Source organism: Pelophylax lessonae, assembly GCF_965119305.1.
Source record: "Pelophylax lessonae genome assembly, chromosome: 12".
In the NCBI taxonomy this organism is placed as follows: Eukaryota; Metazoa; Chordata; class Amphibia; order Anura; family Ranidae; genus Pelophylax; species Pelophylax lessonae.
The window spans coordinates 107,301,339-107,316,210 of NC_138779.1; the positions used below are offsets into that span (position 1 = coordinate 107,301,339).

General features: G+C 43.6%; 1 protein-coding gene across 1 annotated transcript in view; it reads left to right on the plus strand.

Annotated features, from left to right (window-relative positions):
* The window catches only part of ODAD1 (outer dynein arm docking complex subunit 1), a 259,341-nt gene that overhangs the window by 135,633 nt on the left and 108,836 nt on the right, over positions 1-14,872 (plus strand). The gene's annotated exons all lie outside the window — the stretch shown is intronic.

The following is a 14,872-nucleotide window of genomic DNA, read 5'->3' on the forward strand; positions in this document are numbered from 1 at the left end:
GGATCATTAGCTCAATCTACATTTTTGGAGATGACACAAAACTAAGCAGGGCAATAACTTCACATCATGATGTAGAAATCTTACAGAATGACCTGAACAAAATAACAGTGGGCAACTACATAGCAAATGGAGTTTAATGTGGAGAAGTGTAAGGTATTGTACTTGGGGACTAAAAACGTAAATGCAAAATATGCTTTGGGGGGGAACCTCTGGGGGAATCAAAAATGGAGAAAGATCTGGGAGTCTTAGTAAAAGATAGACTTGGCAATAGCATGCAATGTCAAGCTGCAGCTGCCAACGCCCCGCAGAATATTAGCATGCATAAGGAAGGGGATGTATTCCAGAGATAAAACTATAATCCTACCACTTTATAAAACCATGATCTGACCACATCTGGAGTACTCTGCCCAGTTCTGATCACCAATCCTCAGAAAGGATGTGTTGGAACTGGAGAGAGTCCAGAGAAGGGCAACTAAACAAATTAGGGGATTGGAAGACCTTAAGTACGAAGAGGCAGGGCTGGTGCTTCCACTAGGCAAACTAGAGCGCATTGCCATCTAGGGGCGCTGCCACGAGTCAGCACTCACTCTCCGTCATGAATGATCCTTGTGAGCTGAGGAAAGGGGCGGCAGTGGGGGAGGAAGAAGGGACAGAGGAAGATGCCAGGTGTCTGGGGCAGTGGCAGAACTACCAGGCCCTGGCTTTCCACCATTGTTGGGGGAGCCCCAAGGGACAGGAAAGAAGCCCATCGGAGTGCTAACTGCATAATGATCCTCTTCGTCTGGAGCTGAGCGGCCTAATCCCTGGGCGGGAAGTGAATCTCTAATCTGAGCTGGTGGGCAGCCGTTCATTTCCCTGGATCGGTATTAAGCAGGGAGTGGAGGAGAGCTGAACCTGAGCCGGAGCTCGGCACTGGAGGGTGGCACCTTTACTGGAGCAAAAGCGACAAGGCAACAGAATGGTCTGAGGATATTGGTGATGAAGGAGGTGCGGAGCTCTCTGACTGCTGCTTCTCCCTCCACCAGGAGCCGGTTGGAGCTGTGGTGAGCACTGTGGTCCAGGAGAGGAGCGTCCTGGGAGAAGGAATAAGCAGGATCACGGTGAAGGAGGGCAGAGTGCAGGCCACTCTCTTCATACTGCCCAGTAAGTGTCCCCAGAACAGGGAATCAGGGTCCCTGGGTGTGACATGGAGTATCCCTGGTGTGAAAGAGAATTGCGGTCACCAGGTATGCCATGGGGAATCAGAGTCACCTGGTGTGACATGGGGGAGAAGGGTCACAAGTGTAACAGGGGTTTGGGGTCACCAGGTGTGCCATGAGGAATTGGGATCCCTGGGTGTGCCATGGGGGATTGAAGTCCCCAGGTGTGACATGGAGGAACATCAGGGTCCCCAGGTGTGACATGGAGGAACATCAGGGTCCCCAGGTGTGACATGGAAAAACATCAGGGTCTCCGGGTATGACATGGAGGAACATCAGGGACCCCTGATGTGACATAGAGGAACACTGGGATCAGCATTACATGGAGGAACCATCAGATCAGGGTCACTGGATATGACATAGAGCAGTTTTTAACCCCTTCCCTTTTTATTTATTTTTTTTGGGGGGGCGCAAGTAGCTGATCTTGCCTAGGGCGTAAAACAGTCTAGCACCGGCCCTGCGAAGAGGGTTTACAAGCGCTTGATTTATTCTCCCTGGAGAAGAGATGCGTGAGAGGGGACATGATAGCGATTTACAAATACCTCAACGGTGATCTCAGCATAGAAAAAAAACTATTCAGTCGCAAAGGAATGTAAGAGGACATGAGGCCATTCAATGCGATTAGAGGAGAAGGGATTTACCCTCAGGCTGCACAAGGTTTTTTTTCTACAGTAAGGGCTATAAGATTGTGAAATTCTCTACCACAAATGGTGGTAACTGCGGGGAGTATGGCTCCTTTCAAAAACTCTTGGACGTACATCTCAAAGATCAAAACATTCAGGGGTATGGGAAATGAATACGTTCACACACACCTACACAAGTTGAACTGGATGGACTATTGTCTTTATTCATCCCCAACTACTATGTAACTATGTAACACTGCTCCTCCACATGTCCCTTAGGACAGGAACTAGGTTGATGATGAAAAATAAGGACATAAATCCATCAAAATAGAGAGGTAATGCTAAAACCCCATCTAATGCTGGCTAGCTGCAAAATATTACATTTGTGATCCTGAGATTAGATACATGTTAAAGCAATGGATATCCAGACTGGAATTGCTTTCACAGAGAAACTCTGCAAACTCTGCAAAAAGCTGAGCAGCGTGGGTTCCTGAGCGGGGGGACATCTCTGATATACAATACGGTCCAATTCCAGGAAACTATACCTGAGATGTATCTAAACAATAGAAGCATTTTACAGTGCATGTTTGTCAGCATCTACAGATCTTGTCAGAGTATATTTTCCATGGTCAGGCAGTTTTCTTATGGATTTATTTGTCAATTATTGTTACACACAGCCGTTAGCCAGCCAAGAAGAAATGTGTTTGCACTCAGCTTGATGGAGACAATACATACTAATAAATACTCAATAATTCTGGAAATGTATCTATATATTCTAACCTCTTACCATGTTGTGTACACAATGTAAAGCAATGAAAGATGAAAAACAAAAGGTATATACAGTAACTTGACGTGTTTATAACTAGAAAAGAATAAGCGTCCTACACTGCATCTAATCACCACAAATCAAAAATTCTATTTCATTTGTTTTTTAATATTCAAATCAAGCTTACCCATCCATCCAGGTCTCCATGCTTTATTTTGCTGAGAAATCACTTTGAAAAACACCCTCCAGCATTTTTGGCCGTGGGCATCTTGAGTAAGGGCAGATGAATCTTGTAGCATTTACTTCCTGTAATCCATCTGACCTTAGCTCTGGCATGTAGACAGGAAGGTGTGCTGAGAAAACCCCTTATGTTTAGTCAAAGCATTTTTCAAAAAAATCAGGACAAGGAACAGTCTGAGGCATGCACAGGGGATGTGCCAGGTGTGCCTGGGCACACCCTAATTACTATGTGCGGTGCCGATTCCCCTACTGCCCGGGCTTTCCCCCACTCTGCAGTGCTGCAGGCTTCCCTCCTCTCCTCACCCCCCAGCTGCTGCAGGGTATGTTTCAGGATGGAGAGCGGGGATGGGGCTAGTAAATATGTAATTTACCAGCCCCTTCATTTTGTAAATGAACACAGTGAACATACCCACTCACTGTGTCCATTCATAACTGAAGCATACTAAACTGTATATACTGTGCTTCAGTTTGTGAATGAACAGGAAGCCGCTCAGCACAGAGCACTTCCCATTCACTCACTGTCCCATATAGCTGAGGCTAAAGAGAAAGGTTTGAGCTTTGAGGTGCACACACTATAGCAATAGGCTGCACACACCTATGGGAACAGTATTTACAATTAAGGCAAAGGATACCTTGCGCTGATGGCTGCAGATTTGGTTGAAATCCTCTATCCCTTGATTGACCCTTCACCCCTGCAGCCATAATATTCCAGTGCCACAGGACCTAATGATTGTAAAAATTCCCATTCAGTAAATGTAAATGATTGTAAAACAACCCATTCAGTTTAAAATAGACATGAAATGACAGGCAAAACATTTTTGTATAGATATAAAAAAAAAAAATACCTTTTTTATTACTGATCACATTCCCTCTGTTCTCAGCTGCATTAGAGCTGGCGGAGGAGAAGCAATAGTACACTGAGCCAGTGAATGGCTGTGCATTAGGGGCGTGTCCAGACAAGTCTGTTCATTGGAGGAGAGTACACTGAGTCCCCAGCAGGGCTAGAAAACTGACCACGGTGTGCTCTCCTTCTTGGTGTGGTCAGTTTTTAGTAGGAAAGAAGAGGGACTAGCAGGAACAACCGGGCATTTCACATAAAGGAAGCAATACAATGATAACTGGATACTTTCTCATACAAGAACATGGTGGAGCAGGCACATATCAGGAATATGAAATGCTGGGGTAACAAACGCTTTAATAGACCCGAAGGACCTGTCACAGACATTCATCGAGAGCACCGACTATGCCTACCCTTTCTGCCCCTCTACATTCATAGAAGCTGTATTATAGCTTCAATTAATGAAAAGGGATCTATGAATAGAGGGGGTGGACTGTTCATCCACCCATACTCCATTCAGAGATCTTTTTTTATTGATGGAAGCTATAGTATAGTATCAATGAATGGAGGAGGAGGGGGTGGAAATGGCAGGCACAGTTGGCACTGTTGATGAGTGCCTGTAACAGGTCCCTTGGCTCTATTAACCCTCCTGCCATTGGAAGAATATAGCTGCGGGGGTAGGGATCAGAGGACAGAAGATTCCAACTACATACACAGCTGTCAGCACAAGCAGCACTTCATATTGATTGTATGTACTCTCCCTTTGTGAAGATTTTCTTTAATGTTTTACAAAGCTTATGCTTTAATCTTGTTCATCTGGACCATGAATTGGAATGGGCTGGTGTAGGTTTAAAATGTGTGCTTTACTGGAAAAGCAAAGAAGAAATGCTTCCTTCTGAGTTTCCACATATGGCACTAATCTCAGTGTTACCTAAACATATCTAGATGCCAGATGAAAGCACAGATGAAACCTGTTTTTTTTTTAGTTTTGTGCTAAACATTACTAAATTACTTTTTACTCTTTTTTGGTGGCATACATTGGGTATCATTAACCACTTCCCGACCATCCGCCGCCTATTTACTGCGGCAAGGTGGCTCTCCTGTGCAAACCGGTGTAAGTCTACGTCGGTCACTTGTGGTAAGCTAGGGGGCGAGCGCGTGCCGCCGGCGGCGCGCTCCCGCCCCCACTCGGCAGCGGGGAAGCCGATGCACGGGTCAGGCAGCTCCGATTGCCGCCTGACACCCACGATCGTTCCCCGCTATGGGAGAAGGATGGTTGGCTGTTGTAAACACAGCCGACCGCTCTTCTCCCTGAAATGATCACAGAGCTCATGTGACCCTTCTATATAGGATCACATGTCTCTATGGTCATTTCACAAGCCACGCCCCCCCCCCCCCCACACACAGTTAAAATCACTCCCCTAGGCACAGCCGACCGCTCTTCTCCCTGAAATGATCACAGAGCTCATGTGATCCTTCTATATAGGATCACATGTCTCTAGGGTCATTTCCCAAGCCACGCCCCCCCCCCACAGTTATAATCACTCCCCATATTTAACCCATTGATCACCCATAGGGTTAACCCCTTCCCTGCCAGTGTCATTATTACAGTAACAGTGCATATTTTTAGCACTGGTTACTGTAGTAATGTCACTGGTACCCCCAAAAGTGTCAAAAATGTCAGTTAGGGGTCCGATCTGTCCGCCGCAGTGTTGCAATCCCGCAAAAAATTGCAGATCGCCGCCATCACTAGTAAAAAAAAAAAAACAAAACAATAAAAATGACATAAATCTTTCACGCAGTTAGTGGACGCGATAACTTTTGTGCAAACCAATCAAAATACGCTTATTGTGATTTTTTTTTACCAAAAATATGTAGCAGAAAACAAATTAGCCTAAAATGTTAAAACATTTTGATTTTTAATTTTTTGAGAATGTCATATAGCAGAATGGGAAAAATATTGTTTTTTTTTTTTTTTTTTTTCAAAATTGTCGCTCTTTTTTGTTTATAGCGCAAAAAATATAAAAATCGCACAAGGTGATCAAATACCACCAAAAGAAACTCACTTACCCCTGGTGCTGCTTGTGTTCTCAGTTTTTTAATGCTAATCATTATTCAACCCACTTCTTGTGAACCCAAGGCATTAAGAATCCACTCTGAAGAGCAGGCTGGAGAGTGTAGTGCCATTCTCTTCTGCATTTGGGATCCATCCACTGCAGGGACAGAAGAAGGGGAAAAGGAGCTGTGATGTCCCTAAACTGAAGACATTTAGACTTAAGGTACAATATCTCACAAAAGTAAGTACACCTCTCACACGTTTGTAAATATTTTATTATCTTTTAATGTGACAACACTGAATAAATTACACTTTTATACAATGTAAAGTAGTGAGTGTACAGCTTGTATAACAGTGTAAATTTGCTGTCCCCTCAAAATAACTCAACACACAGCCATTAATGTCTAAACCGCTGGCAATAAAAGTGAGTACACCCCTAAGTGAAAATGTCCAAATTGGGCCAAAAGTGTCAATATTTTGTGTGGCCACCATTATTTTCCAGCACTGCATTAATCCTCTTGGGCATGGAGTTCACCAGAGCTTCACAGATTGCAACTGGAGTCCTCTTCCACTCCTCCATAATGACATCACAGAGCTGGTGGATGTTAGAGACCGTGCTCTCCTCCACCCTCCATTTGAGGATGCCCCACAGATGCTCAATAGGGTTTAGGCCTGGAGACATGCTTGGCCTTTACCCTCAGCTTCTTTAGCTCGGCAGTGGTCATCTTGGAGGTGTGTTTGGGGTCGTTATCATGTTGGAATACTTCCCTGCGGCCCGGTCTCAGAAGGGAGGGGATCATGCTCTGCTTCAGTATGTCACAGTACATGTTGGCATTCATGGTTTCCTCAATGAACTGTAGCCCCCCCAGTTCCAGCACACTCATGCAGCCCCAGACCATGACACTCCCACTACCATGCTTGATTGAAGGCAAGACACACTTGTTTTTGTACTCCTCACCTGGTTGCTGCAACACACAATTGACACCTTCTGAACCAAATACGTTTATCTTGGTCTCATCAGACCAAAGGACATGGTTCAAGTAATCCATGTCTTTAGTCTGCTTGTCTTCAGCAAACTGTTTGCGGGCTTTCTTGTGCATTATTTTTAGAAGAGGCTTCCTTCTGGGACGACAGCCATGCAGACCACTTTGATGCAGTGTGTGGCGTATGGTCAGAGCACTGACAGGCTGACCCCCCACCCCTTTAACCTCTGCAGCAATGCTGGCAGCACTCATAAATCTATTTCCAAAAGACAACCTCTGGATATGACGCTGAGCACATAAACTCAACTTCTATAGTCGACCGTGGCTAGGCCTGTTCTGAGTGGAACCTGTCCTGTTAAACCATTGTATGGTCTTGGCCACCATGCTACAGCTCAGTTTCAGGTTCTTGGCAACCTTCTTATAGCCTGGCCATATGTAGAGCAACAATTCTTTTTTTCAGAGTTTTTGCCATAAGGTGCCATGTTGAGAGAGTGAGAGCGTTAACACCAAATTTAACACACCTGCTCCCCATTCACACCTGGGACCTTGTAACACTAACGAGTCACATGACAACGGGGAGGGAAAATTACAAATTGGGCCCAACTTGGACATTTTCTTTTAGGGGTGTACTCACTTTTGTTGCCAACGGTTTAGACATTAATGGCTGTGTGTTGTGTTATTTTGAGGGGGACAGCAAATTAACACTGTTATACAAGCTGTACACTCACTACTTTACATTGTAGCAAAGTGTCATTTCTTCAGTGTTGTCACAGGAAAAGATATAAAATATTTACAAAAATGTGAGGTTTTTTTTAAGCTACAAGAGTGCTGCAATGGAGGGGGGTGAGGTGAGACCAAAGTTGGCCTTTAATGTGCCTTTTTTTACACATTATTAGGCCAGCAATGCAAAGCACTCTTTCAGAATAGATCACTTACAGTGGCTGAATAGCACCTGAATAGCAGAATGAATGTCAGCCCACTGGCCTAGTTTTCACACCCACAAATACACGGGATCATGATTGTGGGGTGCAGGCTAGAGACTTTCTGACTTCCCTTTCCATATACTTCCATTGATTCCTGGGCCACATGCTGGTGCCTATGCTGCATCGTTTTTGTTTTGATCAAGTTTAGTAAAATTTAGTGGCTGCTGTTGCTGCTTATGTTGCAGTTTATTCCAGTACCGAGGTAGAGATTTGGATTTATGATGCAATGGTAAGTGAATAGGTGCTGTATTCTCAGAACTGTGACATTATATTGGCTGTTTGTTGAAGCTATTGCAAGCTAGGTTCAGAATGTAGCACAATACTGTATTTGTTTCTTTTTCAGAATTCATGACCACTTTCTCAATTTTGTTTTTGTGCAAAAGCATGGCAGCCCAGTAGACATCTTTCTGTTTAGTATAAGTAATGTGCTTGTCAATTTTTGCATATCAAGCAAGAACATAGCTTCCATATTTGCATATCCCTAACAGTATGATCTCTGACTATGGGGCCCAGTTGGTTTTAATAAACTGGCGCACAACGGGGAAAAGGAGTATTAGAGACTTCACAAGTTCCACTTGATGGGCAAGGGGACAGATAAAGGTGCAGTCAATAAAAAGATGGTTCATTATTTGGAAGTCCATATTTCAAGTCCATGACTTTATGAAATCCTAAAAAACACACTCCGTAGGCTGCCCTGGTGACAAGTAGAAGATGCTTGGAGCCAACTGAAAGGAGAACACAGGCGCCACTCTAAGTGCAGTATCTTGAGATTTATTAAATGAGCCAAATAAAAGGTACTCACAAAGGAAAATGTATAAAAGGCATCATAGTGAATGTGAATGATCGCTCCGGTGTCTTGATCAGGATGGCTTGAGCGGTCTCCATGCACAGGCTGTGACCGGTGGATATCGGTACTTTCTGGTTCGCGGGGACACACCGCTGCCGTCCCGCCGTCACTTCCGGGATGTGTAATTGCGTAATGGCGACTCGTTCTCGGAGCATGCGCTCCTTCCTCAGGCCATCCTGATCAAGACACCGGAGCGATCATTTACATTCACTATGATGCCTTTTATACATTTTCCTTTGTGAGTACCTTTTATTTGGTTCATTTAATAAATCTCAATAAACTGCATTTAGAGTGGCGCCTGTGTTCTCCTTTTTATGGGGCCCAGTTGGTATCATACTTTGGAAGGTCTTTTATGTCGATTTGAGAGCTTTCTATTTCTTTTTATCATCCAGAGACAACCAGATGAAGCAGAAGGTGGTAAATTACCAATAACAAATTTAAACAGGGGTGATACATTGCTTCTGTGGAGTTTTCCCAGAATTCTCCTCATGTTTTCCCCAAGGGCGTCTCCTTTAAAATAGAGCTAAACTCGAAAAGTCATGATTTGCTATGTTACTGAGAGCACCCTAGAAGTGTTAATTGTGTCTAAGCAGTTTCCTAAAAAAAAGTAACTTTTTGTTTTGAATTTCTCCTGAAAATTAGCACTGTACTTCCTGGTACATGAGGGTGCCTAGGCACTCCTGTGCCCAAAAGCTCATAGCTGTATATCTGTAGTTTAAGATATAAGGCACTGCTGCAATTCTTTGCTAGTCTCAGAAGATTTTGATTGGGATTTAGTGATGTCATTACTGTTCTGCTCACTGTTCTTCTTGCTGGAGGCTCTGACATTAAAATGCTAAGCTATGCTTCTACCAAGAAAGATGTCTCCATGTAAAGACACAGAATCAAACCAAAGAATGTGCAGCACTAAAATGTGACAACACAACTGTATATCTATAATCAACACTTAATAGATAAATATATCTATTAAATTAATTGGTGGAAAACCAAATATACATACAATAAATTATTGGTGAAAGGTGAAGACCATACAAATAAAAATATGTGGACAATTACAATGTGCTCAAAATTATGATCAGACATGGATGAGCTTAGAGGATCAAAACATTATCTCCCATTTCTCCAGTGCAGGGATCTTGATCATTTAAAACACCTCCAGCACATTCATCACAGCCAACCATACTACTTACGGGATCACTATGACCCTCAAAAAAAAAATGATAGGTCATAACCTCTCATGGGTTCTTTCCCAAATAACCGAAGTAGACTGCAGAATCTCTATGTATAAAAGGCAGACTCACAAACACCAAGGATAAAGAATGAAGCAAAGCCTCATAGTGTAGTAAAATAAAACATCCCTTTTATTATAAATGAAAAGTTTGTACTCACAGTATGTAGCGCTACTCCCAAAGGAGATGCTTGGTAATTTGGTTTCTTTGTTTTGCGCCTCTACTCCAAGAACACCCTCAGCCCCTGTGACACACCTGGTTGAATGAAAGTTACTGAAAGAACGAGTATAGATACCTTTAAGGGCTCTTTCACACGGGCTTTCCGTGTGAGAGCTCCGCTGCGGTCCTTTTTTTTTTTTTTCTTTCACGGAGCGGATGACATTTCTGTCATCCGCTCCGTAGGTCCGCATATCATCCCATCCGTTTGCGGATGATATGCGGACCTAATGTAAGTCTATGGGGATTGCGGATGTCAGCGGATGACACCGCTAACATCCGATTTTCCTTCCTTTCCGTTTTTTGAACGGAGGAAAAATAGGGTTCTGTTCCGTTCGAAAAAAAACGGAACAGAACTGAAAGGAAGGAAATCGGATGTCAGCGGATGTTGTTCCGCTGACATCCGCAGTGCCATAGACTTACATTATGTCCGCAAATCATCCGCAAAAAAATAGGATGATTTGCGGACATACGGAAAGCCCGTGTGAAAGAGCCCTAACTCTGCTGTGAAGTAGCATCTGTAAATTGAGACAAGACTGTTTAGTGGTAAATTAACTCTGTGTATTGTTATGGGTTAGAATAAATTGTGGTTTGAGCATACATGAACAAACAGAAGGTAGGTTCAGACACAGTCCTCTAGACAGTATAATCACTATTCCAAGGTAACTCAGAATAGAGTTCTTCACAACTAGACTGGGATTAACTCATGAATCAGCAAAGTCAGCAATAAACAATGAATATAAGCATTCACTGCAATGTGAATAATAATACAGTAATACAACTAGTCTAGAGCACAGTCTAGAAAAATGGCTAGTATATGATGTGTTGTCCCCTGAGAGGGACCTCTTAGCAAAAGCAATAGGAGAAGATCTCTGTATAATAGCTGCAAAGTGACAGTCTTTAGTCCTAACTCTTCAGGCAGCGTGCGCTGGGGCCCAATTATACCGGTGGTGCACGTGAGAATAGTCCCAGTGGAGCCTGCAGGGCAGCAATATGGCTACTATATGGCTTTATGGTCAGTTCCTAAAGGGCTCATTCTCTCTCTCTAGCAGCAGGTAGTAAATCCTCACAGCAGCTCACCATTTCCAGTGATATTGCCACTCACCACCTGGTTACGCACAGTGATTAGTTCACCCTCTGCTCTGCACCCAGGTGACTCTGGCTGTTGGCACATCTGGACTCAGCACTCCAGATTCTGCTCATGCTACTGCTATGCAGCAGTGGTGGTGCACACTGGACAGTGATGTGTGCTCTCCAGGCTCTCTCTTGGCAAAAGCCAATGGTATCCTCTACAACCTGAGAAATTGCAGCTCCTTACCCTCCTCTTAGTAATCTGCCTCTGGTAAATGCAGTTCAAAAGCTTTTGTTTACAGTAGAGTCTCTCTCCCCTGGACTGCAGCTGCCACAGTGCAGTGCTGCCTGACTCAGTCTATTGAACTCTTGCTGCTCAGCAGCTCCCTCCTCTTGCTGATATACCGCTTAACCAGCTCAGCACAGCAGGGCAGCAGCTACAGAGAGAAGCTGCAGCCAGGGCTTCTTTCATTCTCCATTCTTAGCCAATCCCCTGGCTACAATTATATTATACGGTACCATACAAGAAAATGCAGACTAGGCATGGTAAGTCATTTATGGGAAAAGATCAGCAGCAGAGACCATAGGCAATACTAGTGACTAGTCCTTTGCTCTCTACCTGCCTATTTGACAATTTTCTTCTTGACAGTTGTCTGCACATGGCACTTGCTTATTTTTTTGTTTTGTTTTCTCCAGTCCCCTGCCAAACCGGAGTTGCTAATTACATAAGTATAAGGGTACCCTCCATAAGTGCCCAAAGCTATAGATACATCTGAGGACCCTGGCACCATATTGTGGCATATGAGTGGGAGGTCATGACTAATCTCCGCTACACAGAAGTAGAGCTGTGCATGGTGCTGTGGAAAGGAAACTTAAATTAATTTATATGTGTTGACAGCTTATCCTATGAGCTATTTTCTGGATTGGTTATTAGGTTTTCTGGTTACACAAGTTTGCTTTAGGCTAATGCTGTCAAACACCTGCTGCATATCTGTGTGTGTGTAACGCAAAATGACAATCTTTTGTGTACTTTTCAGAAAGTGAGAAGAAATAAGGAGCAGTAAGCATTACTGACAGCTAGTAGTGTCTAGAGTGCACTGATGTTTAGCAAATGCACTGGTGCAGGGCTTCTCCGTGAAACTCTAGGGTTCCTCCTGAGGTTGCTAGGGGTTCCTTGAGCAATGGGCAATTTCTGCCTCTCAGATAAGTTCCCAATGACACCATTGTTCCTTTTAGCTATCTGTAAGGGGGTAATTCTTCCCAGTGAAGACAAGAGTAAGGAGAATTCCTACCACTGACTGTCACACTAATGTGTCATGAGTTGTAGATCTTTCATTTCTAGCAGGGGTTCCCCGAGACCAGAAATTTATTTCATAGGTCCCTCTGTGTTGCAATGGTGGAAAAAGACTGAACTAGTGTAACAGGGTGTTAGGGCTCTGTTGTGACTTCCAAGTGAAAATTATATTCAACAGCCATGAATTGGGTTATTACTGATGTCCCAGGATTGAAGGGGTTTCCTTCATCAGTGCAAGCAAACCCCTATCACACTATGGGTGACTGCAATGAATGTTGATATTTTGGAACTGAATGAGGGCAGATCCTAGTGCACTATTACCGATTTTGACTGAGGCAGTTAATGATACTAAGCAACAGTGACGAAAAAGCAAACAGACAAATACTTATTAATAACCATTCCTTGTAAATTGTGGATAAATGGGTTAAAGAGTATGTTACCTCAGCATTTTATATTCCTGATATGTGCCTGGTTTACCATGTACTTGTGTCCTGTTCTGAAGTATCCTGTTCTCTTTGTATTGCTTCCTTTGTGTAAAATACCTGGTGATTCGGCCAGTCCCCCTGCTTATCTATTTTAGACTGACCACGCTAGGTATGAGAGCACATCTGTCCCAGCGTGATCAATTTTCTGGCTGTGCTGAGAGAACAGCCTGTCTGTCCTCCAATGGCCAATACTTGACATGCCTGGCATATTCTTGACATACACTGACCTGCCCCTCTGCACAGCCACTAGGAAGATCAGTGTGCTGCTGTGTCTCCACCCCTAGCTATTTAAGCCCCTTATGCGGCTGAGAATAGAGGTTATTTGATCACTTATACAAAAGAAAAAAAAGTGTGTGTGTGTGTGTGTGTGTGTATGTATGTATGTATGTATGTATGTATGTGTATATATACCTGTATATATGTATGTATATATATATATATATATATATATATATATATATATAAACCGCTGGCAACAAAAGTGAGTATACCCCTAGGTGAACATGTCCAAATTGGGCCCAATTAGCCATTTTCCCTCCTCAATGTCATGTGACTTGTTAGTGTTACAAGCTCTTAGGTTAAATGGGGAGCAAGTGTGTTAAATTTGGTGTTATCGCTCTCGCTCTCTCATACTGGTCACTGGAAGATTAACATGGCACCTCATGGCAAAAAAACTCTCTGAGGATCTGAAAAAAAAAAATTGTTGCTCTACATAAAGATGGCCTAGGCTATAAGAAGATTGCCAAGACCCTAAAACTGAGCTGCAGCATGGTGGCCAAGACCATACAACGGTTTAACAGGACAGATTAGACTCACAACAGGCCTCGCTCAGCGTCATATCCAGAGATTGTCTTTGGGAAATAGATGTATGAATGCTGCCAACATTGCTGCAGAGGTTGAAGGGGTGGGGGGTCAGCCTGTCAGTGCTCAGACCATACGCTGCACACTGCATCAAATTGGTCTGCATGGCTGTCGTCCCAGAAGGAAGCCTCTTCTAAAGATGATGTGCAAGAAAGCCCGCAAACAGTTGGCTGAAGACAAGCAGACTAAGGACATGGATTACTGGAACCATGTCCTGTGTATTGATGAGACCAAGATAAACGTATTTGGTTCAATGGTGTCAAGTGTGTGTGGCGGCAACCAGGTGAGGAGTACAAAGACAAGTGTCTCTTGCCTACAGTCAAGCATGGTGGTGGAAGGTCATGGTCTGGGGCTGCATGAGTGCTGCCAGCACTGGGGAGCTACAGTTCATTGAGGAAACCATGAATGGCAACATGTACTGTGACATACTGAAGCAAAGCATGATCCCCTCCCTTCTGAGACTAGGCCGCAAGGCAGTATTCCAACACAATAACCCCAAACACACCTCCAAGATGACCACTGCCTTTCTAAAGAGGCTGAGGGTAAAGGTGATGGACTTGCCAAGCATGTCTCTATTGAGCATCTGTGGGGCATCCTCAAATGGAAGGTGGAGGAGTGCAAGGTCTCTAACCTCCACCAGCTCTGTGATTTTATCATGGAAGAGTGGAAGAGGACTCCAGTGGCAACCTGTGGTGAACTCAATGCCCAGGAGGGTTAAGGCAGTGCTGGAAAATAATGGTGGTCACACAAAATATTGACACTTTGGGCCCAAATTGGACATTTTCAATTAGGGGTGTACTCACTTTTGTTGCCAGCGGTTTAGACATTATTGGCTGTGTGTGGAGTTATTTTAAAGGGAGACAGCAAATTTACACTGTTATACAAGCTGTACACTCACTACTTTACATTGTAGCAAAGTGTCATTTCTTCAGTGTTGTCACATGAAATGATATAATAAAATACAGTAAAACCTTGGATTGCGAGCATAATTCGTTCCGGAAACATGCTTGTAATCCAAAGCACTCTTATATCAAAGCGAATTTCCCCATAAGAAATAATGGAAACTCAGATGATTCGTTCCACAACCATTTATTCATAAGTCCTTCAGTTTATAGTCCATATAAAAAGATTATAGCATTGCGATAGGTTATAACCATAAAATGTCCATCCACAAATAGCCG